This window comes from Lithobates pipiens, unplaced genomic scaffold, assembly GCF_037356315.1.
Source record: "Lithobates pipiens isolate NorthernLeopardFrog02 unplaced genomic scaffold, aLitPip1_a1.2 Scaffold_3, whole genome shotgun sequence".
NCBI classification, from domain to species: domain Eukaryota; kingdom Metazoa; phylum Chordata; class Amphibia; order Anura; family Ranidae; genus Lithobates; species Lithobates pipiens.
Genome location: NW_027507790.1, coordinates 198,606,168 through 198,630,555, shown reverse-complemented (window position 1 = coordinate 198,630,555; position 24,388 = coordinate 198,606,168). Strand labels below are relative to the sequence as shown.

Here is a 24,388-nt window from a genome sequence, read left to right as displayed (position 1 = left end):
CCCAAACAAAATTTGCGTCCTTTTCTTTCCACAAATAGAGCTTTCTTTTGATGGTATTTGATTGCCTCTGCGATTTAAATTTTTTGCGATATAAACGTAAAAAGACCGCAAATTTTGAAAAAAAATGATATTTTCTACTTTTTGTTATTAGAAAAATCCAATAAACTCAATTTTAGTCATACATTTAGGCCAAAATGTATTCAGCCACATGTCTTTGGTAAAAAACAAAGTCAATAACTGTATATTTATTGGTTTGCGCAAAAGTTGTCACATCTACAAACTAAGGTACGTTTTCTGGAATTTACGCAGCTTTTAGTTTACGACTGCCTATCTCATTTCTTGAGGTGCTAAAATGGCAGGGCAGTACAAAACCCCCCCAAATGACCCCATTTTGGAAAGTAGACCCCCTAAGGAAATTGATAAGTGGCATGTTGAGCCCATTGAATATTTTATTTTTTTGCCTCAAGCGATTGAATAATGACAAAAAAAAAAAATTTTTTTTTTTTTTACACAAAGTTGTCACTAAATGATATATTGCTCACACATGCTATGGGCATATGTGAAATGGCACCCCAAAATAAATTCAGCTGCTTCTCCTGAGTACGGGGATACCACATATGTGGGACTTTTTGGGAGCCTAGCCGCGTACGGGGCCCCGAAATCCAAGCACCGCCTTCAGGCTTTCTAAGGGCGTACATTTTTGATTTCACTTCTCACTACCTATTACAGTTTTGAAGGCCATAAAATGCCAAGATGGCACAAAACCCCCACAAATGACCCCATTTTAGAAAGTAGACACCCCAAGCTATTTGCTGAGAGGCATGTTGAGTCCATGAAATATTTTATATTTTGCCACAAGTTGCGGGAAAATTACAAACTTTTTTTTTTTCTTTTTTTTTTTCACAAAGTTGTCACTAAATGATATATTGCTCACGCATGCCATGGGCATATGTGAAATGACACCCCAAAATAAATTCTGCTGCTTCTCCTGAGTACGGGGATACCACATATGTGGGACTTTTTGGGAGCCTAGCCGCGTACGGGGCCCCGAAAACCAAGCACCGCCTTCAGGCTTTCTAAGGGCGTTACAGTTTTGAAGGCCATAAAATGCCAAGATGGCACAAACCCCCCCCAAATGACCCCATTTTGGAAAGTAGACACCCCTAAATTTAGGGGTACACTCGTGAGACTAGGTAATAAATGGCGGGTGCCCTAAAACTATAAAAAAAATAACTAACCAACCAGCGTCACCTGTAACAGTTATATGGTGATCACTGGTGAAAGGGTTAACTAGGGGGCAATCAGGGGGCTTTATGCGGTAGTATATGGGGGTCCCTGGCGCTATAAAAAGCTGCGGCGAACCTAAATACCTACCTGCCTAACTAGCGTCACCTGTGACACTAATACAGCGATCAGAAAAACGACCGCTTATTAGGCTGGGTTCACACTGGAGCGATGCAGGAACGCCACGAATCCGCGGCGGGTTCCCGCATCGCATGCCTCCCGGCGGAAGTTCACACTGCCCTATGCAAACTGCTGGGAGTGTCAGTGAAATGTTAATGACACCCCCAGATCAGTTCGCATATCGCAGTGCAATCTGCAAACTCGGATCGCATGGTGTGAACACCCATGCGATCCGATTCTGCTGCGGACCAAAAAAAGGGTCCCGTGCGAGTTTGCGGCGGGTGCGGCGGGTGCGACATGAATTCAGCCATACTATCTGTATGGCTGAACTCGAATCGCACAGAGATCGGATGTGATTTGCACTGCAGTGCGGTGCGAATCACATCCGTTCTCATAAACCGCTGCAATGTGAACCCAGCCTTAGTGACACTGGCTACGGGGGGTGATCACGGGGTTAAACCTTTATTGGGGGGTTAGGGGGGTACCTTAGAACTAAAGGGGGCTAACCCTAACTGCCCTAACAGTTATTACAGTCACAAATGACACCCGCCGGGTGATCAGGGGGTTAAACCTTTATTAGGTAATAAATGGCGGGTGCCCTGAAACTATAAAAAAATAACTAACCAACCAGCGTCACCTGTAACAGTTATATGGTGATCACTGGTGAAAGGGTTAACTAGGGGGCAATCAGGGGGCTTTATGCGGTAGTATATGGTGGTCCCTGGCGCTATAAAAAGTTGCGGCGAACCTAAATACCTACCTGCCTAACTAGCGTCACCTGTGACACTAATACAGCGATCAGAAAAATGATCGCTTATTAGGCTGGGTTCACACTGGAGCGATGCGGGAACGCCACGAATCCGCGGCGGGTTCCCGCATCGCATGCCTCCCGGCGGCAGTTCACACTGCCCTATGCGAACTGCTGGGAGTGTCAGTGAAATGTTAATGACACCCCCAGATCAGTTCGCATATCGCAGTGCGATCTGCAAACGCGGATCGCATGGTGTGAACACCCATGCGATCCGATTCTGCTGCGGACCAAAAAAAGGGTCCCGTGCGAATTTGCGGCGGGTGCGGCGCGAATTCAGCCATACTATCTGTATGGCTGAACTCGAAACGCACAGAGATCGGATGTGATTTGCACTGCAGTGCGGTGCGAATCACATCCGTTCTCATAAACCGCTGCAATGTGAACCCAGCCTTAGTGACACTGGCGACGGGGGGTGATCACGGGGTTAAACCTTTATTGGGGGGGTTAGGGGGGCACATTAGAACTAAAGGGGGCTACCCCTAACTGCCCTAACAGTTATTACAGTCACAAATGACACCAATGCAAAAAAAAAAAAAAAAAAATGCAATTGGTGTCACTGTGACTGGGGGGGGCAGGGGTAATTGGGGGGGTGATCGGGGGGTAAAGGGGGGGTGTGAGTGTGCCTGGCATGTTCTACTGTGTAGTGTCGTGTTGGTGCAACTCACCGATCCTCTCTCCTCGGTGCCGGAACGAAAAATACCGACACGGAGGAGAGATTACATCACTTCCTCTCCTGTGTTTACATTACAGGAGAGGAAGTGATGTCACGGAGCATTTCTATTCGTCGGGAGCGATCGCGAGGGGGTGGCCATGAATGAATGGCCGCCCCCTCATCCCGGATCGCTCCCGAACGAATACCGACCGCCGCTGGCACCGGGGGGGGGCCCGATTGGGCCCCCCACCCGCGGGAAGGCAGGGACGTATATATACGCCCATATGCCTGCCCGTGCCATTCTGTCGACGTATATCGTCGTGCGGCTGTCGGCAAGTGGTTAAAGAAGGTTTTAGTGTCTCAATCAGTTGAATTTCTTAAGCTAGCTGAAGGCTCCAAACCACTTGTAAAAAGGTTGCATGTGGTCCTAAAAAAAACATCAAAATGAAATGCTAGGCCTTGGTCAAACAACAAGGTGGAGAAAGAAACAGAAGTGTTGGGTTTGACTGTAGAACAATTTTAGAAAATCCTGGCTGCTGAGGTCTGTAACGACATACATTTTTCAGTTTAAGGGCCCATCCACACTGGGATGCATACACCATCAAGCACACATTGGGACTTATTGCGTTAGGCAGCCCAATTAAAATAGCATATCTTGATGTACAGAAATGTAGGTCCTAATTTTTTTTGCAGCATCCTTTGTTGTGGTGCCCTGCACTAGATTGTGGTGCCATTCACAATGGATGTCACTGCAATCCACCAAAGTGTACATGCTATGATACGGTACATCAGCCTTTCTCAACCTTTTCAACACAGAGGAACCCTTGACATAGTTCTCCGGTCTCAGTGAACCCCTGCTAAAAATTAGAAATCTAATGATACATTAGTGTGATGGTCAGTGGCAAAAATGGTCATTACACTTGTGGTCATTGGGAAGAATTACCTCCTTAAAGATAGCTAAAAAGATCAATGGTGTTGATGGGAACTTATCTGAGAGGCAGAAATTGCCCAATGCTGAAGGAACCCCTAGCAACCTCTGGAGGAACCCCTAGCAACCTCTGGAGGAACCCTAGGGTTACACAGAACCCTGGTTGAGAATCACTGCTGTACATTGTGGAAATGTACATGTTTAAGCTCCTGTTACCGCGATGCAGGGTTGTGAATGAGCCCTATGATTTCTTATTTCTCTTAACCACTTCAAGACCGGGCACTTTTACACCCTTCCTGCCCAGGTTAATTTTCAGCTTTTAGCGCTATCATAATGACAATTACTCAGTTATGCAACACTGTACTCATATGAATTATCTTTTTTCACACAAATAGAGCTTTCTTTTGGTGTTATTTAATCACCACTGAGTTTTTTTTATTTTTTACTAAATAAACAAAAAAGACCAGACATTTTTAAAAAGAAAACGTGTTTTTCGTAGCTTCTGTTATAAAAGTTTGCAAATAAATAATCTTTCTTCATAAATTTAGATAAAAATGTATTCTGCTACATTTTCTTGGTGAAAATAAATTCAAATCAGTGTTTATTATTAAGTCTGTAGGAGGGTTATAGAGTCCATAAACTATGGTATATACACTATATTACTATATTGTCAAAAGTATTGGGATGCCTTAATACGCACATGAACTTTAAGGGCATCCCAGTCTTGGTCCGTTGGGTTCAGTATTGATTTGGTCCACCCTTTGCAGTTATAACAGCTTTAACTCTTCTCTGGAAGGCTGTCCCCAAGGTTTAGGAATGTGTCTATGGGAATGTTTAACCATTCTTCAAGAAACACATTTGTGAGGTCTCCTTTCTCGTTTCTAATGGTAGCGCCGTTCAGGCATAACCCGTTAAATAATTTTGAGTTCATTTTTAAAATTGCATACTGCATCAAACAGTGATACCCCTCTGCAGAATTCCTGACTCTGCTCCTATCCACCTGGGAGAGTAAGGTTTTATCGCCCAGCTGCATATTCAGACTCCTATTACATTCTCCATTGTATGAAATAAAGTCAAGCAAACTCTAACCAACAGGACCATCGAAAGATAGCTAATTTAACTCCCCAGCACCTACCAACAACTAAAATGTATTTTTTTCACTAGAACGATCCTTTAAATAAATCTATTTATCCTTAATCAAATTATACCATCATTTTTCCGATGCAGTAAATTATCTAGTCCAGATGAAAACAAAAATTGCCTTAAGCATATTAGCTTTCTATTGCAGCATTAAAAAAATGCTGCATTAAGTATTACGGCAGAAAAATATTAAACATCCATTTTTTCATACATTTGGTTTCTTTCTGCTGTTAAATACATTTGTACTGAGTATAAGTAATGTCCCTTAATTGAGAAGCAGCTGAGCATTTAAATCATATGGCTGGCTGGATAGTAATGGAAAAAAATGGAATGGAAAGCTTTTGGAGAAAACTGCTTTTTCTTAGCACCAATTAACACTCTTAAAGCGAATCTGTCAGGACTCAGGAGAGGAACATGAGAGCTGCCATTGCTGTCTTATTTATGAAGGTGTTTCAGGGTTATCACCCTCAGCTTTGCTTTACCACTTAGTGAGTCATTGACCAGAGCAGGCATGGCGATGGAAGAATATGAGGAAACCTCTGGAGCCTATACCATCAAAACTAATGCCGTGTACACACAGTCAGACTTTCCGGCAGAAAAAGTCAAACAGAATCATTTCATCAGATATTCCGATCATGTGTGGGCTTCAGCAGACTTTTTGTTACGAAAATTCTGACGGACCTAGAAATAGAACATGTTTTAAATCTGTCCGACGGAATCAGTTTCTATCGGGAAAACTGTTCGTCTGTATGCTATTCCGACAGACCAAAAACGATGCAAAGGAAGCTATTGGCTACTGGCTATTGAACGTCCTTTTTCTAGTCCTGTCGTACGTGTTGTACGTCACCGCGTTCTAAACGATCGAACTTTGGTGTGAGCGTGTGTAGGCAAGTCCGTTTCAGTGGAACTCCGTCAGAAAAACCGTCAGCTTATTCTGACGGAAAAAACTGTTGTGTGTACGCGGCATTAGTCTGCAGTGGCAGCTACCATATTTCTATCTTGACAGAATCAATAAATATATAGGGTCCAATTGGACCTGTGCATTGTATTAAATCTCATTTTAGTGTGTGTTATTGCAACACATGATTGGCAAGGACATTTATTTAGCATGGCACCCCAATGCATAACTATGATAGTGGGCTACACACCCATGCTACAGTACACATTGAAAATGTAATTACAAGTAATTAAAGGGTAACTCCACTTTCATGGGGGAAACAAATAGCAAAAAAAAAATAAAAAAAAAAAAATATATATATATATATATATATATATATATATATATATATATATATATATATATAGCATATACAACTACAAGTCATCTTGTAATTGAATGTTGTTAAAAATGACTTTTCCTTTTCAATCTGCAGCTCTGTCATTTTCTATAAAATGCAATGCAATATGGCTACCTGGAGATGTTCTGTACACAGAATGTCTACAGAACGCCCCCTAGGAACATCATTTCCTGCTTGTGTGATTGGCTCACTGATTTTCCCAGAAGTCTGCACTAAGATACAAGTTCGATTTTGGCATCCCTTGCAACAAAAAATTCATTTTTGGTGAGATACTCCAAATAGGAACATGTCTGAAGGGATACAGACCCTTCGAATTTCCTCATTAGAGCTCTGCAGGTGCAGCAGCTGGTTGATAATTATGAACTCACTCCCATTAGACTCACTTAGCACATGGACACTGACAAACGCACAGGGATTTCTTCAGAATAACAAAAGGTAGAAATCTGCAACAATTATTTGTTAAAATCCTTGCAATGTATATCACTAAGAGGGGAATGTTTCTTTTTCTCAACAAAAGTGGAGTTACTTTTTTGTACTTTTTCAATTTGAAGGAGACTCATTTATTTATTTTGTTAAGAGAAAACTACAATTACAATTGAAAATGAAGCCTTGAACCTAGAAGCTTATATTATAATGTACATGACATCCAATATCACAATCAATATTCTGTGGAACCTGCTGAGGCTATAAAAAAAATTAAACAGTTCCATTACAAAATACGGTACTTCATCAAAGTCTGGGATATTGTCAAATACACAGGTAGACTATTAGCCCCCAACTACCTCTCCCATTTCGTGAAAAGCTGAGGTTGATTTACTAATGATAAATAGGTTGTTCATTTTGCAAGAGTATTTTTCCTTAGCTTGGTGAATCAGGTAAAGCTGTACTGACATCCATCATCCAATTGTGTGCAAGCTGAACAAGCTGAGCCATGCACTTGAGCCATGATCTATGGCACAGAGCTCTAAAGGGGTGGCACAGGTATGTCGTCCCTTCACAGCGCATGTGCCAATGACATCACTGGCTGCATCCAGTGTTAGTATCTCACATTGCAGGTTTAGGAGATATTGACTGTACCTGCAGGTAAGCCTTATTATGCTGTAACTATAGGGGAATCTAACTGTATCTAAACACCACAAACTGAAAACACTGTTAAATTCATTTTTGATATTCAAAGCAAACTCGCCTATTCATCCATGTCTCCTTGATATACACTCACAAGCCACTTTATTAGGTATACCTGTTCAATTGCTTGATAACACAAATTGCTAATCAGCCAATCACATGGTAGCAACTCAATGCATTTAGACATCTAGATGTGGTGAAGACGACTTGCTGAAGTTCAAACCGAGCATCAGAATGGGGAAGAACAGCAATTTATGTGACTTTGAACATGGCATGATTGTTGGTGCCAAATGGGCTGATCTGAGTATTTAAAAAACTGCTGATCTACTGGGATTTTCACCAACAACCATCTCTCGGTTTTACAGAGAACGGTCTGAAAAAGAGAAAATATCCAGTGAGCGGCAGTTGTGTGGATGGAAATGCCTTGTTGATATCAGAGGTCAGAAGAGAATGGGCAGGCTGGTTTGAGATGATAGAAAGGCAACAGTAACTCAAATAACCACTCATTACATCCAAGGTATGCAGAATACCATCTCTGAATGCACACATTCAAACCTTAAGGCAGATGGGCTACAGCAACAGAAGACCCCACCGGGTGCCACTACTGTCAGCTAAGAACAGGAAACTGAGGCTACAATTCTGCACAGGCTCACCAAAATTGGACAATAGAAGATTGGAAAAATGTGGCCTGGTCTGATGAGTCTCAATTTCAGCTGTGGCATTCAGATGGTAGGGTCAGAATTTGGCACCCAGAGCAGGTAAGTATAACATGTTTTTTTTTTTTTTTTTTACTTTGCAACAGTTTTAACCACTTGACCTCTGGAAGATTTACACCCCTTCATGACCAGGCCATTTTTTGTGATACGGCACTGTGTTACTTCAACTGAGAATTGCGTGGTCATGGGACTCTCTACCAAAACAAAATTTATTTTTTTCCCCACAAATAGAGCTTTATTTTGGTGGTATTTGATCACCTCTGTGGTTTTTATTTTTTGCACTATAAACAAAAAAAGACTAAACATTTTGAAAAAAAAAAAATGTAACTTTCTGTTATAAAACATATCTAATTTAAAAAAAAATCAAATTTCTTCATCAATGTAAGCCAATATGTATTCTGCTACATATTTTTGGTAAAAAAAATCCCAATAAGTGTATATTGATTGGTTTACGCAAATGTTATAGAGTCTACAAACTATGGGATATTTTTATTTATTTATTTATTTATTTACTATTAAGGGTGGCTAATAGCGACTTATAGCAGGACTGCAATATTGCGGCAGACAGTCGGGACACTAACTGACACCTTTGATACTTTTTGAGAACCAGTGAGACTAATGCAGTGATCAGTGCTAAAAAAATGCACTGTCACTGTACCAATGACACTGGCTGGGAAAGGGGTTTAACATCAGGGACGATGAACGGGTTAACTGTGTGCCTAGCCAGTGTTTATGCACTGTGCGGGAGGTGCTCTATCTAGGGGAAGGCATGGATCCATGTGCCTGCTTTACAGGAACACAGGAACCATGCCTTCTGTACTGACAGAATGGCAATTCACCTTGTTTACATAGGCAGACCACCATTCTGGCTCTCTGCCTAATGATCGATGGGTGCCAGCAGACATCGAGTCTGTGGTACCTGCAGATAGGCTCCCGCTGTGTCTAATTACAGCAGGAGCGGGTCGCTGGCGGTGCACTTATGTGTCCCAAACCCAGAAGTGTCGAAATCACATACCTAGTACATGATCCGGAGCAGCAGTGCCACCTTGCCACAGTATATCTACGTTATACTGGCGGCAAGTGGTTAAAACAGGTGAATATAATATACCTTTCTATCTATTTACAAGTGCTAGCAGCGTAAGGATTAATAATACTTAATGTTAATTGGGAAATTGGGAGAGTTTAGACTCTGGGAATTTTTTTCTTCTCCCCAATATATTCACATCAGTGAAACAAACAATTTCCAAGGTCTGAAAAAATAAATCCTAACCCTTTGGGGGACTTGGGTCTCAGAACAAGCTTGACTTTGGATGAATCCAAAGCCGCATACACACGGGCGGACTGTCTGGCCAACTTAGTCCGTCAGACAATCCGACGGACAGTCCGTCATACTTTCGAATGAACGGACTTGACCACACACACCACTTTTTGAGCGGACTAATACGACGTACTAAGTCTGCCATACTATCCGCCCTACTTTTGAAATGAACGGACTCGCCCACACACGCGGAGGAAAGTCCGCTCATTTCGAGCGCGTCTCCAGGTAGGCGGGGCCCGCGAAGGAGACGTCGCTGACCCCGCCACCTGGTATGGACTTAAAGGGGAACCCCAACGCCGAAAAAAATCGGCGTGGGGGTCCCCCCCAAGTCCACAACAGACCCTTGTCCGAGCACGCTACCCGCGAGCGCCCCCCCTCCTGAGCCGTACCAGGCCACGTGCCCTCAACATGGGGGGGTGCCTTGGGGAAGGGGGGGCCGCGCGGCCCCCCCACCTCAAAGCACCTTGTCCCCATGTTGATGAGGACAAGGGCCTCTTCCCGACAACCCTGGCTGTTGGTTGTCGGGGTCTGCGGGCGGGGGGCTTATCGGAATCCGGGAGCCCCCTTTAATAAGGGGGCCCCCGGATACCGGCCCCCCACCCTATGTGAATGAGTATGAGTATGGGGTACAATGTACCCCTACCCATTCACCTGTAAAATAAAAGTACCAAAAAAAACACAACACACGAGATAAAATACTTTATTGCACAGCTCCGGGGGTCTTCCGTCTTCGGGGGTCTTCTCGCCGGACTCCTCCGCTATCTTCTTGTAGCTCTTTTGCTAGCGGAGGAGTCCGGCTTTCTTCCTCGCCGGCGGCCTCTTCTCCCGACTTCGGGGGTCTTGTCCCCCTCTTTGGTTCTTCTGTCGCCGCCGCCGCCGCCGCCTTTTCCCGCCGGACTTTTCCCGCCCGGAGAAAAGTCCGCTCATTTCAAAAGTACGGCGGACTGGCATACACACGGGCGGATTGTCCGCCGAAATGCGAGTACGACGGACAGTATTTCGAACATTCCGAAATACTTAGTCCGCCGTACTGCGCGCTGAAAAAGTCCGCTGAAGCCCACACACGAGCGGACTGTCCGCTGAAATGTGTTTCGGCGGACTAAGTAGGCCATACAGTCCGCCCGTGTGTACGCGGCATAAGGCTGGATTCACACCTATACAATTTTTGTGCTTTTTTGCATTTTGCAGATTTGCACTACAGATCGTGTTCCATAGGAAACCATATTAAATGGACTCTAGTGCAAATCTGCAAAATGCAAAAAGCACTAAAACTGCATAGGTGCGAATCCCGCATAATTGGTGATAAATAAAGCAGGCTTTAGAAACAGACCCTCCCAGCAAGCAGAGAAGCTATGAAGTAGACCACAGAAAATTTGTATTTTGGTAAATTGACAAACGTTTAGACTTTAGCTGGATCTCAACATTTCACTGATTTGTTTTCATTGTTGTCCGGAACTATTCCTTAAGTTGCTCTAATGGACATTTTACAGGCTTAAATAATTAACAACTATTTAAAAGCTGAGGCATATACAGTACATGCATATGTCAGAACATTGATTTCTGTTTTATTAAACCAGGATAAGGTGTTCCTGCTGCAGGAGGAATGAGTGTACTGGCCTGGGTTTGGTTCATGAAACGATTTGTGAACTCAAACCATATTGAAGTCTATGAAAGCCGACGGATTTGAAACCTATATAGTGGACCTGTCCCAAGGTCCAGAGGTTATGGATTAGGGTATACACATTGGTCCATACGGTTCTTCATGTGAATTTATGGAAAGATCCATGGGAAGAACTTTTACACAAACCTATCGCTAATGTTAGCCTTCGGGAGTGCTCTCTAATTACTCACATTTTTATGGCGACAAGGCAAACCATAGTGCGGTCCTGGAAAATGCCACTTCTTAGCTTCGAAGAGATTAAAAATCAGGTTCAAGGCATGCTCATTAACGAAAGATTGATGGCAATCCTTGAGGACAAATATGACAAATTTCAATGGACTTGGCAACCCTGGATAGACCATTTTCCACCTTCTCAAATGACCTCCCAATTTCTAGAATTGTGAGGTTCTAAGTGGTCAAGTCTCAAACCCCTGGGGTTGCAAATTTCTTCCTTCTCTACTCCCCTTTCCTCTTCCTTTCTCCTTCCACTTTCTTCTCTGTTTCTTGTCTCTATGTGCTCTCTACCCATTTTGTTTGAGCTCCAGTAGGCTCTGGCTGAACAGTAAGGGCTGTGGCTTTTACAATCATTTATTTTTTGCGCGAGGCCTCCTGCTCATATCCACCATCTAGACTAGTGGTTCTAAACCTCAGTCCTCAAGTACACCAAATGGCCATGTTTTGGGAACCTCCCTTAGATAAAATAGCTCTTATCAATACCATGTCATTGATATTGATTTAAAGCAGCTGTGCAACGTAAATGAAAACCTAAAAACATGGTCTGTTGGGGGTACTTGAGGACTGAGGTTGAGCCCCACTGGTCTAGACTATAGAGGCGTTAGGACACCAGAGGTATGGATTGCATGATATTGTTTAGAGTTACTGGATTTAGTTTTTTTACACTTTTTGCAAACAAAGGACCTCTATGTTTTAGACGTTCCACTTGCTCTTATAAATTGATGCTCGGCAAGTCTTACCTTATTCATGTTTGTTTATAGTGAAAGGTTGCTGCCGCTCTCATTTTGGATATTGAGAGCATTATTCGCACATGATGTATTGATGTTTTATGGCTACGCTTGTTTCTTTTTTCCTATCTTTCTTACTGTATTGAAAATTTCAATAAAATTTCAGTAAAAGGAAAAAGTTTATGAAAGCTGAATCTGGTAATTTTTTTCTGACCTTTTTTTTAAGGCTAATTTGCAAGCTTTTGGTAAAAAAGGGCATAAGGGACATGTACCAATCCAAAAATTATGTTTAAAAATACCAGTCAGTGGGGAGCAGTCTTTTAATAATGCTTAAAGGGTATATTACAAATAAGAAATTATTTTAAATAACATGCTGGAGGGATGCAATAAACCCATAAGTAAAGTGATGCACCTGTGCTACTTTTGCAGCTAAATGGCAGATTATTCCCCATTGGCTTATGCTTGCAAACAAAGCAGCTGGGGGGATCCAAATGTGGTCAGCCAGCATGCAGCACCGTAGTCCCTGTGCTTTCTTTGAAGTTTCATGGATAAAGGGTAAATTATATTGTGTATATTTTTTAACTAGACCGATGACATTTTGGATCAATGTGAATGCATATATCTAGGTTAACCTCTTAGGGATTTCTTGGCTTTTAAGGAACTAGGAAGCTGGCATTTAAGCCCCATTGCAGCTCAGATTCTCAGTGGTGTGCAGTACTTGTATCAAATTAAATACAGCTGAAAATTCTGTGACTACGACTTTTCTTTTTCAAGGAACAGATTAGAGATTAAGACAATAATAAAGTATAAATAAAGCAGATGTAAGTAAGCATCTTTAGTCATTTAAAACCATAAAATATTGTTTATAGGGTAATTGTAGTCATATTAGCTTGTCCTGAAAATATAACTGTTATGCACTTGGCAGAACAATGGGGCCTACTGCCTGCTAAGCACCAAAGCCAACCAGAGCGCACCTCACCGGCAAAAGTCGATTCCTTGTGGAACACAGCTCCCGGCTGAATAAGTCGATTATGTTACCTTATGGCTGGTAGGCTCCTAAGTGAAATTTAAGGGAACCCTGTGGCTCAGAAGAGCCGATACCCTCACCCTGAAAAGCAGTAGTTACTGCTTCAGATGACTTGTCACTTTTTTATGCCTTATCTTTTTTGTTTATGTTTATCTTCTCAAAATTTTTTGTTGACCCCATCGATGCCAAGCACACATCCAAGAGAAATTCTGATCCACAACCGACCTGCCCAATATGTCTATGACACTTGACGACGCAAAGAAGATCCCAGCCATCAGGTACTTTTCACTCAATAACTTTGAGCAATGGTTCTTCAAATGATCTCATTAAAAGCTCAATTGCCATTACAAGCGGAAAGCAATGTGGCAAGAGGCAAAAAATCTTAATGGAGATGTTTTCTGTATACAAGAGACTCACTTCCCAGCTGCCAAACCTCCCAAATGTTCACATAGGCTGTTTCCACACATATTCACAGCACACACTAATGTAAAAAAGAGGGGAACTATGATGGCGATCAAGACTAGACCTATACATTCTTCTAGTATGTGAAATAAATAGCATCACGGTTGCAAAGGATCGCTCCTCATTTGTAAGGATTTTAATGCTATTGTGGATCATAAACTGGACTCCACCACAAAAACACTGACCCATCCCACGCTGCAACCCATTCTACACAGCAAAGACCTATATGACATGTGGCATTGCCTTAATCCTACGGAAAAAGATTATAAATATTACTCGGCTCCCCCAAAGATTCACACACGAATTGACATTTTCATGTCAGGCCTACAAACATCCACTCTATTCTTTGGTCGGACCATGCTCCCATTTCAATATCTGTTACAGAATTAACAGTACAGTAATTAGCCTTGAGGCCTACTTACATGTGGTGTAATAATGTAAACCTTTTTTCCAGGCTGCCAGCTAAAGAGGTACTAAAGGAAAAAAAACTGAGAATTTTTTATCAATAACATCCCACCAGAAGTATCCTTTTTCCTCAGTCTGGTCTGCACACAAGGCCTTTATTAAAGACCAATTGATACAAATGGCAGCCAAGGAAAAAAGGCATAGACTTCATACTATGTCTGATTTGATGTTATGAATTAAACAGCTTGAATCTCAACATAAGTCTACTTTGGCAGAGAGCAAATTACAAGAACTGAATAGTTACGGAAACCAATTTAAAGCCCTACTAGAAACAAACTATGAGAGAGCCCTGAGGATATTTAAAGCCTAATGCTGCATACACACAACCGTACTTTCCGGCAGACTAGGTCTGACGGGATCAGTCCGTCGGACAATCTGATCGTGTGTGGGCTAATCCGATAGTTTTTCATTATGAAAATCCAACGGACCTAGAAATAGAACATGTTTCAAATCTGTCCGACAGACTCAATTCCTATCAGGAAAACCGTTTGTCTCTACGCTGGTCCGACAGACCAAATACGACGCAAGGGAAGCTATTGGCTACTGGTTATCGAACTTCCTGCTAGTCCTGTCTTACAACATCACGTTCAAAACGAACAAACTTTCCAAAGGACTTAGTCCTTTCATTTGGAAGTCCGTCCAGAACTCCACTGAAAAGTCAGTCGGGAAGACCGTGGGACCTAGTCTGCCGGAAAGTCCGGTCGAGTGTACGGGGCATTACACTACTCCCAGGGCAATAGAGCAGGAAAATTTCTAGCCAATTATCTCAGACAAAGACAAATTAAATCCAAATTAGCTTTCAATATTGATCCTGAATCCCAAACGAAAGTATTCCACCCTGAGCATATGGCCAATGCCTTCCACAAATACTATAAGGACCTTTATAATTTAGCTAATAACCCTCCGACCCCTTGACCCTCTGAGTCACTGATATCTAACTTCTTAGACTCTGTATCTCTTCCAAAGATATCTAAAGAGGAACTCAAAGCTTTGAATTCCCCTATAAGAGATGAGATTCTAGCTGTCATAAAATCACTACCAAATAACAAATCACCAGGCGCTGATGGATTCACTGCTTAATACTATAAAGCTTTTCACGATGTACTAACACCTCACATTAATACGTTGTTCAATCTATCAGCATCTACCGCATCTTTCCCCTCAGAAAGCCACAATAGTGATGTTACCAAAACCGGGAAAAACTCCAGATTGCTCACAAAATTTCCACCCCATATCATTGTTAAACTTCAGATCTTAAGATCTATGCAAAGATATTAGCACATAGAATGGCGATTATTACCCCAAAACTAGCTAAGTCAGATCAAGTAGGATTTGTTCAGGGTAGACAGGCCCCAGATGGCGCAAAACACCAAAAACATTCCTTGCCCTCGATGCCGAAAAAGCATTTGACAGGGTGCATTTGGGGTTACCTACAAGCTACCCTGAGCAAACTCAGACTTAAAGGATTCACCCTGTCTGCACTGTATTCTAACCCATCCGCAAATATCTTTACATCTAATGTCCTGTCTGAAGCTTTCCAAATTTTTAATGGTACAAGGCAGGGGTGCCCCTTGTCTCCCCTAATTTTCACTTTAGTAATAGAGACCCTTGCTGAATCAATTTGAAACAATCTAGAGGTCCACGGAATCACAGTAGCAGGCCAGCAACATAAAATAGGATTGTTTGCAGAGGACATGGTCCTCACCCTCACTAACCCAAAATCTTCCTTAACAGCAGTTCAAGCTATTATTAATAATTTTAGTAAAATCTCATATTATAAACTAAACACCACTAAGTCTACTGTCCTACCAATAAAAAACCCCCATACTACTCCTAGATTCCTTAAAAAAACTATTTTCCTACACCCTGGCACATGGTAGATTACCCTACTTAGAGATAGTGCTAACGCCTCCTTCAGTCAATATATATAAGGCTAACTTTCTGCCACTCTTACAAACAATTTCTCAGGATACCCTACACATTGCACAGTTTGGACCTAACTGGCTAGGCTGTATAGCAGCATTTAAAATGATGGTACTCCCTAAGATCCTTTATCTTTTTAGGACAATTCCCATCACAACACCAACAAGTTTTTTTCCAGAAGATTAACGCCCTTCCTAAAAGTTTTATCTGGCAAGGAAAGATTCTACAAATGACATTCTCAATGCTGATACAGCCTAAATAAAATGGGGGGGGGGGGGGGGGGGCAGCATTGGAAATCTATCATAAAGCAGTGTTGTTTGAACAACTACGTGCTTGGTTCGATTCTCCTTCCGATCAACATTGGGTCATGCTGGAAAGAACCTCAATGGACTCCTCACACCTAATCTCCTTATTACTAGCCTCCAGAACTGGTCTCCCAGTAAATATGCCCAATATCCCTGCGATCCAGGCATCTGTGGGCGCCTGGAACGCGAGCCATCAAAATCATAGAAATAAAATCACAAATCTCCAAATTATTGCTCCAAAAAATTGTCCCAGACATTAATTTAGTAAACCCACAATATAACCAACATGAGACTCTACAGGTAAAACATTTACTTACTAGAAGAGATATAAGGTCCATTGAGGTAAATAGAGAAATATGGCAGGAGCTCCACGACAGACCATATAAAAAGGGAGGCATCTCAAGATTCTATGCCCATCTACAACCCGATGATAGTAGTACATAAACGGCTCCAATGTTGGCATGGAAAAAGGTCTAGGCATTAGCTATTTGGAATGGATACAAGCTAGGGCAACTACCTTTAAGGAATCAAGGTGTGTCAATCACTGGGATAACTTCTTAAAAATGATAAACAGAAGCTATCTTGTCCCCCTTAAGTTAGCAAAAATTGTCCCCGACTCCAAGGCTTAATGTTGGAGAGGATGCGGAGGCACAGGGACTTTATTCCATGTATTCGGGAAGTGCAGATGCCTTGGCAGCTTCTGGAATGGAGTATTTGCCCTAATCTCAAAGGTCACGGTCTTCTTTATCTCCCCAACACCGGAGATGGCGCTCCTACATTAAACATTAGACAAAATTCCAAAACATTTTCGAACTGTCCAAATTCTTACTGCAGCCTGTATGACTACAGCATCTCTCTGGAAAACTAATAAAGCCCTATCAAAAAAGTACAAAATTCTGCTCAATATGATCGGACACTAGCCTATAGTATGGATTCTATACAAAAATGTTACAATAAGTGGAACCGCTGGCTCTACGAATTCCTGATAAAGGATACATAATTTGTGGCCATACAGAATCTGGCCTCTTGGAGCCATTTAATCTTGGTATAATATGGTGTCTATGTTCTGTTTTGTTATGCTTGTTTCCTTTATTTTTCCTCTTTTAACCCCCTTTTTTTATGTAACCCTTACGTTTTACAAAAAAAATAAAAATAATTCCCCCAATTGAGGAAAAACTTGTTTCTAGTGATAACCTTTCTGTCTGTGTCTTGATTGCTTAAGTTGCTAAAAAGCATTTGTTTATCTAAAACAATATTGTATACTGTACCTAATGATTTAATGATTGATGTAACTTGCAATACTGTTCAATAAAAACGAATTGAAAATAAAATGCAACTGTTGCAAAATTGCATGTTTTCTTGATAAGTACTAAAACACGCTGCCCTACAGCAGACACATGTAAACGCATGCGCCAAACCACATGGTGTGGCAGCACTGTGCATTTTAGCTTGGTGCGATTTTGAGAAAGTGTCAGGGACTTCTTTTGCACATTTGCTGCGCATAGGACATCTCACTGAAATGATTAAGTTGCCCTACACGGGAATGCACATGTACTCTGTCACACCTGTATCGTGTCAACTTAGCCTAAATAATAAGTCATCCATATTTAGGAAAAAACATGCTTTTGAGTCACAGACCCAGAATAAGCATGCTATAAATTTGTGTCAGTGAAACTCAGATTTTTTTTTATTTCTATACCTCTTTTGACTCTTTTTACTCAGTAAGCATTCAAGTTTTTGCAACAGCATCATAGCGATTGAACTTTAATTTTCAAAAGGTAAGGTCAACATGAGTAATGTAAAGTAGAGCTTGACCGGTAAAAAACGACTTTAGCTTTCCACTTTCCTCCCCACTGCATTGTTCTGACCCCACTCTGTGGAATTTACACTGTAGGTTTCGTTGTCTCAAGGTCATTTAGTTTTTTGTTCTCATGGAGACACCATACTGTTTATGACCAGTCATGCAGCAAGGATTTACTCACTTTACTCACAGATAGGACAGATTTTTTTTATTTTGACATTGTATTGGGGTACTATTATCTGGCAATTGTAGACACAAAGAGTGTTTTGCGCCATTCTTTTACCCCATCACCAATATCAGATAACCTATATGACGTTTACAGTGAATTGTTATGTATGGTGTTCCCAGGGTAACAGTAAGGGGGGAAAAAAATGTTCTTTAGTCTCTGTAGTTACACATACACCTGTACAAAACTGTGACATGCAACACTTTTGTGTAAGTAACAATGGAACCCATTTCAATTGGTATGCATTCAAGTCTTGTAAAAGGGATGCGCTTGCCAAAAATGAAAGACGTGTTTTGTGAGTTGTATTTCATGTTCACAGCTTGGTCTCTGTGTACCTGTAAACATAAGCTTGGTTCTCAATTAAAATAGACTTTTCATGCTGTTTAAAAAATCTTCTTAATACAGCAGTCTGAGTTTAAGCAAAATTTTGAAATCTCATGCCTTCCACTAAAAATGTTAGCTTACCTAGAGCCAACCTCACTATATACGTAATGTCATAACACAAAATCACAATAATTAGCAAAATTATCATTCAGATCATGCTAACTGACTTCTATTTGAGATATATATATATATATATATATATATATATATATATATATATATATATATATAATGTCTCTGTGTGTGAATATAATATATATACTAGCAAAAATGTCCCTTTTCCAGAACAGGCATGGTGGGGTACAGGGTGGTGGGATACAGGGCGATGTTCATAGTGGGGGCTAGCGGCCGGTGTCCCATCATATAAGGTCCCCCATCAGATAGTGTCCGCTGTGTACTGCGCATGCGCAGTACACAGCAACACAGATTCCGAAAATAGCCGAGGATGAACGGCGCCTGCGCCGTGAGACCAGCTTCTTTCCCCACCATCCAAGTGGACATAGAGCAGGAATATAAAAGAGCCGAGCCCGAAGCGGGGCCCTCTAATTTTCACAACCCTATGTCCGCTTGGATGGTGGAGCTATCACCTCCACTCACGGCACAGGCGCCGTTCAGCTTTGGAGATTTTCCGAAGCTTCGTCTGCAATTGTAGGCGGGTTGGGGGTCAGGCACAGTGGTGATGATGGGGTCTGCAAGAAATGCAGTGGTGTGAGTGGGACATGAGGGTGTGCTGGTAGTAGGGAGAGGGGTGCTGCTGGCTAAATGGTAGAGTAGGTGTGAGTAAGTGTGTTTGCGATGGGGGTCTATGCAGGAAGGAGGATAGAGTATTAAGAGAAAGGGTGGGTGCTGACAGTAAAGTAAAGCCAGATGGGGGTTTATGTATATACATATACACAGGCCCGGACTGGCCATAGGGCTGGGGTCACCTGATTCTGTGTCCTGTTGGTGACCGGGCCACTCAGCACTTGGTAAGCAGCGACCGCGGTCCAGAGACTGTCAACACAGACCATGCCCAGAGAAATGAGATAGATCATTGCTTCGTGTAAGTAATATAATCCACCAAAAAGGAAGGGCTGGGTGCTAGCTCATTCTCGCCACCATGAACATATAGACCAGGTAAGAAAAATGAACTGCACACCAACATCCGTCCAACAGGTTTATTGAAAGACTGACAACAGGATTAAGACAACGGACCAAGGGGTGATGACATTTCACACATACATTGCCCTTCTTCAAAACCCAAAGGAAGACTGACCTACTGAACCTCTAAGTAGAGGACACTCCCACCCCACACAGGTGTAGGGTGGTGTGATCAGCTCTCCCCTTAGCTCGATAAACAAACCTAAAAACATTCTGAACGACAATACAAATACATGTATGTAAAGCAAAAAGTAACCACATTTAAAAAACTGACACCATAAAAAAAGGGAATAAAAATATTTGTATGGAAGACATCAAAATACATGCATCTCCTAAACTGATAACAACAAATCGCAAAGAGATGCATGTGAGATATAGTGTCCATCAAACATCAGCACAATGCAAAAATGAAAATAGGCATGAATGTACTATGTGGGGACATGTGAAAACCGGCCTGATAAATATCAGTGGCAGACCTGAATATAGTAAGTACAGAGCTAAATAACAACCTGATAAAACCATATTTTAAATAGTTCCCTGAACCTACCTAATCACAACCCCTGACATACAGATAAGTATATGTTACTTCTAATGCCGCATACACACGATCGGACTTTCCAGCAGACTAGGTCCGGCGGACCGGAATCTGTCGGACAATTCGATCGTGTGTGGGCTCCAGCAGACTTTTTTTTCCCAAAAGTCAGGCGAACCTAGAAATAAAACGTTTCAAATCTGTCAGACGGACTCGGCTTTCTAGCGTGCAAACCGTTCATCTGTGTGCTAGTCCGACGGACCAAATACGACGCAAGGGCAGCTATTGGCTACTGGCTATTGAGCTTCCTTGTTTAGTACCGGTTTACGTCATCACATTCAAAACGAATGGACTTTCAAGCGGACTTAGTCCGGTCATGTGTGGCCAAGTCCGTTCGTTCAGAAAGTCCGGACTTGGCCACACATCGGACCTCCACCGAAAGTCTGTCAGGAAGACCATCGGACCTAGTCTGTCGAAAAGTCTGGTCATACATATGCGGCATTAATTATAAAAATTGCTTACATCCCACTTAGAGTTTAAGCCAGAGGGAATGTGGGCCTGGAGAAAAAAAAATACAGAACACCTCCCTGCGGCATAAAATATGGAAAATATCCCCACCTCTCTTGGGAGCGCAGATCTTTTCAATAACCTGAACCTTCATAGCAGAGATATCACCAGCATGGGATTCCCTGAAATGTCTCGCTACATTGGTATTTTTATTTTTCTGAGCACTATACACATGTTTGTAAAAACGGCCTCTCAGCTTTCTGATGGTTCTACCCACATATTGTATGTGGCACAGATAGCACGTGAAGCAAGTAAACCACATATTTGGTGTTACAGTTGTAAAAAGATGAGGTGTCAAATTGTTTCTGAGTAATTGGGGCCACCATTCACCTCCCGCTATGTGGACGTACCTGTGTCTCCTCCAGCTGGCTGCAGGGCTGGGCTGAAAATCTCTCTCACACACAGCTCAGCCTCAGAGCCAATGCTGACAGTTCCCCTCCTCCTGCCTCCAAATGGACGGGAGAGTAGAGAGCTCAGTTCCCCTCCCCTCCTATGTCTGCCCCTGCCCGTGGGTGGGAACTTTGAAGCCAGCAGCCACCAGTCAGAAGAGGAAAGCTGCTGGCATCCTATGCCTGAGCCTCCATCCTGGGGTGAGTAAATTCACCCTCTCTCCTGCCTCCCTGTATATATATGAATTTAACCCCTTCATGCTGACAGTACGCAAATATGCAACCTCTCGGCCTGGTGGGTCTTGTTGCTGAGCGGCCACATATTTGTGTACCTAAGTGCAAACACAACTGTGCCGGGGGCATGCACCCTACACACTCCTGACACAATTACCTGTGTATAATGGAAAGCTTGATCATGTGAACAGCGTGGCAGCCAATCACAGTGGCCACATTATCATAAACCCCACCTGTTTTCTAAGGGGGGCTCTATGGATTGTGATGTAAGTGGGGCTCTTTGGACTTTAATGTAAGGAGTGCTGTACGGACTTTGATGTAAGGGAGCAGGGGGTAAGAGGAGCTGGAGGTCTGCACATTGAGCAGAGAGTAAAAGGGGGCACTGTGATTAGAGAGAAAATGGGGGGGGGGGCATGATCGCAAGGGGTACTGTGATGGGGGGCTGTGATATAAAGGGGACTGCACTGTAATCATTACAGTACCCCTTTACAATGCAGTCTCCTTTATATCACAGAGCCCATTTACATTACAGTGTGTAGGATCAACTCTGTAAATATCCTGTCACCAACCACCCCCCAAATGCCTAAACCCTCCCCCCGGGTCCCTGGATGAATTGGCTGCTTGGTCTAAAATGGCTGGGTCTATTTTTTGTGCCAGTCCGAGCCTGCATATACACCAAACACATCAACTCAGTCCATTTTAATTCTTCAAATTTATTTTAGTCTTACATATTAAAACCAGCGTATTTCAATCTGTAATAGAAAACTCACAAATAATACAGATAACATCATAGACCAAGCACAACAGCAAAAATGCTATAAGAAGAATATTTCCTGGATTTTATAAAAACCATACATGACATTGGGTACCCAGCAAAACCCTGTTAGCAACATCAATTATTGTTTACAAGCTCTTGGAGGACTTCTGTAACACTTTCGGATGTGATGTGTTCATAAAACTGTAAAAGCTATAACAACATTTTTTAACCAGAAGGTAGTATAGCAGAATAAACTTGGAATTACTATTCTCAGTCTCTAATGTGAATACGTGGAAAGGTAGTAACACTCTATGCAGTACAAAGTAGTGGCCAAATATGTCCAAAACAAATTCAATGTTTTTATTGAAAGCAGAAGCAATTTATCAAACATTAAAAAAAAAAGCATGTCCTACCTTGTGGTGTCTGCAGATGTAATTGCGATCAATGGCGGTATCCTCAGTGCAAGTGAAGTTGGCCGTTGTGGACTTTCAGAATCTCCTTTTTTGTCCCATTCTGCTTGTTCTGCCAGTCTAAAAGCCAAAGGAGGTAGATGAATAGTCCTACATGAAAGCCTTCTTACTAAATATGGCTCCATGTCCTCATCAGTCCCATCTTGTTCTTCCAATTTGGAATGAAGAGCCTCTTCTGACACCTGAAGAAAATATAAATATTAAAATTACAAAAAGTATACTGAATATATTTTGTAGGAATTGCAACTAAATATTCAACCTTCAAATAAAGTTGGAAAATGTTGAACACAATAAGATAAAGGCAACAAAAAAGTCAAAACCAAACGTTGATATATATGAAAGTGATGAATAAGATTTTCTAAGCAATACTGTTTATGTTGCAAATATTACATACGTAGACAGGATACCTCAGGATACCATCCTCAAAATAACTACATCTACCTTCTGTTTAGAATTTTGGGTTTGACCACAATAATGACCTGAGACTAAAATATTTGTACTCAGTTCTTTAGATGTGGACAATGCTTTATTTAGACATAGTATATGATTTCAGTAATATTTCTTGACTTTCATTGTAAGCTTAGTGATTTTGGATGAGTTTAGGTATCAACTACAATTTTCTTACCCCACTTTTTACTTTCTGCCAGCTTTTGTGGAGGACCCAGGGATAAGGGAAAGAGGGAAAGATTACTAGTCATGGTAGTATTTATGGGTATTAAGAACAGTCTAAAAATTACACTAGTTTATTCATATATTTTTTACACTTTGCCCATTTCATGCTTTTTACTGCTTGGGTGTCTATAGCTGCTTGAAACTGATAAAGAATAATGCTTGGACTTATTGGTCTTTTGAGGTGCGCTAATCTTTATGATATTGCTTTGGTTTTTACACTTCACTGGCGTTTGAAGCTATAAACATTTTCAGCTGTTAGCAATCACATACAAGTGCAGAGGTATTTATATGTAGCACTACCCCCATAGGAACTGTTACGTAAATTGCCAGGATCCTTTTCCTGGTAATTTCCTTGCAGCAAAGCACACAGGTTCCAGTCAATTCTCAGGCTTATTAACCAATCAAGGGGTATGCTTTTATGATGTTTTAATAATGACTTAGATAGGTAATGGGTAGTGGAAGGATACTCTAGTAACCCATTGTAATGATTTGAGGACACTGAACATTCTATTCAAGAACTAAGCCAAATCCTTGCACAAGTAAACAGTGCACTAAGCTGATAGTGATATTAAAGGCAGATATTTTTTTTTTAACCACTTTAGCCTCAGAAGATTTTACCCCTGAATGAGCATTTTTTGCGATACGGCATTGCTTTGCTTTAACTGACAATGTACCCAAACAAAATTGACGTCCTTTTTTCCCCACAAATAGAGCTTTATTTTGGTGGTATTTGATCACCTCTGCGTTTTTTTTGTTTTTGTTTTGCGCTATAAACAAGGAAAAACCGACAATTTTGGAAAAAAAGCAACAATTTTCACTTTTTGCTATCATAAATATCCCCCAAAAATATATAAAAAAACGAATTTCTTCCTCACTTTAGGCCGATATATATATTCTACTACATATTTTTGGTAAAAAAAAAATCACAATAAGAGTATATTGATTTGTTTGCGCAAAAGTCATAGCATCTACAACAGGGATATGCAATTAGCAGAACTCCAGCTGTTGCAAAACTACAAG

The 24,388-nt window shown here is 41.6% G+C and overlaps 1 long non-coding RNA gene across 1 annotated transcript in view; it reads right to left on the bottom strand.

Moving 5' to 3' along the window:
- Nucleotides 1-22,640: 22,640 nt before the first annotated feature.
- LOC143940884 (uncharacterized) overlaps nucleotides 22,641-24,388 on the bottom strand; it is a 673,128-nt gene continuing 671,380 nt past the window's right edge. Inside the window, exon 3 of the long non-coding RNA XR_013263949.1 lies at nucleotides 22,641-22,878. This is a non-coding gene — a long non-coding RNA (uncharacterized LOC143940884). The remainder of the gene's footprint in view (nucleotides 22,879-24,388) is intronic.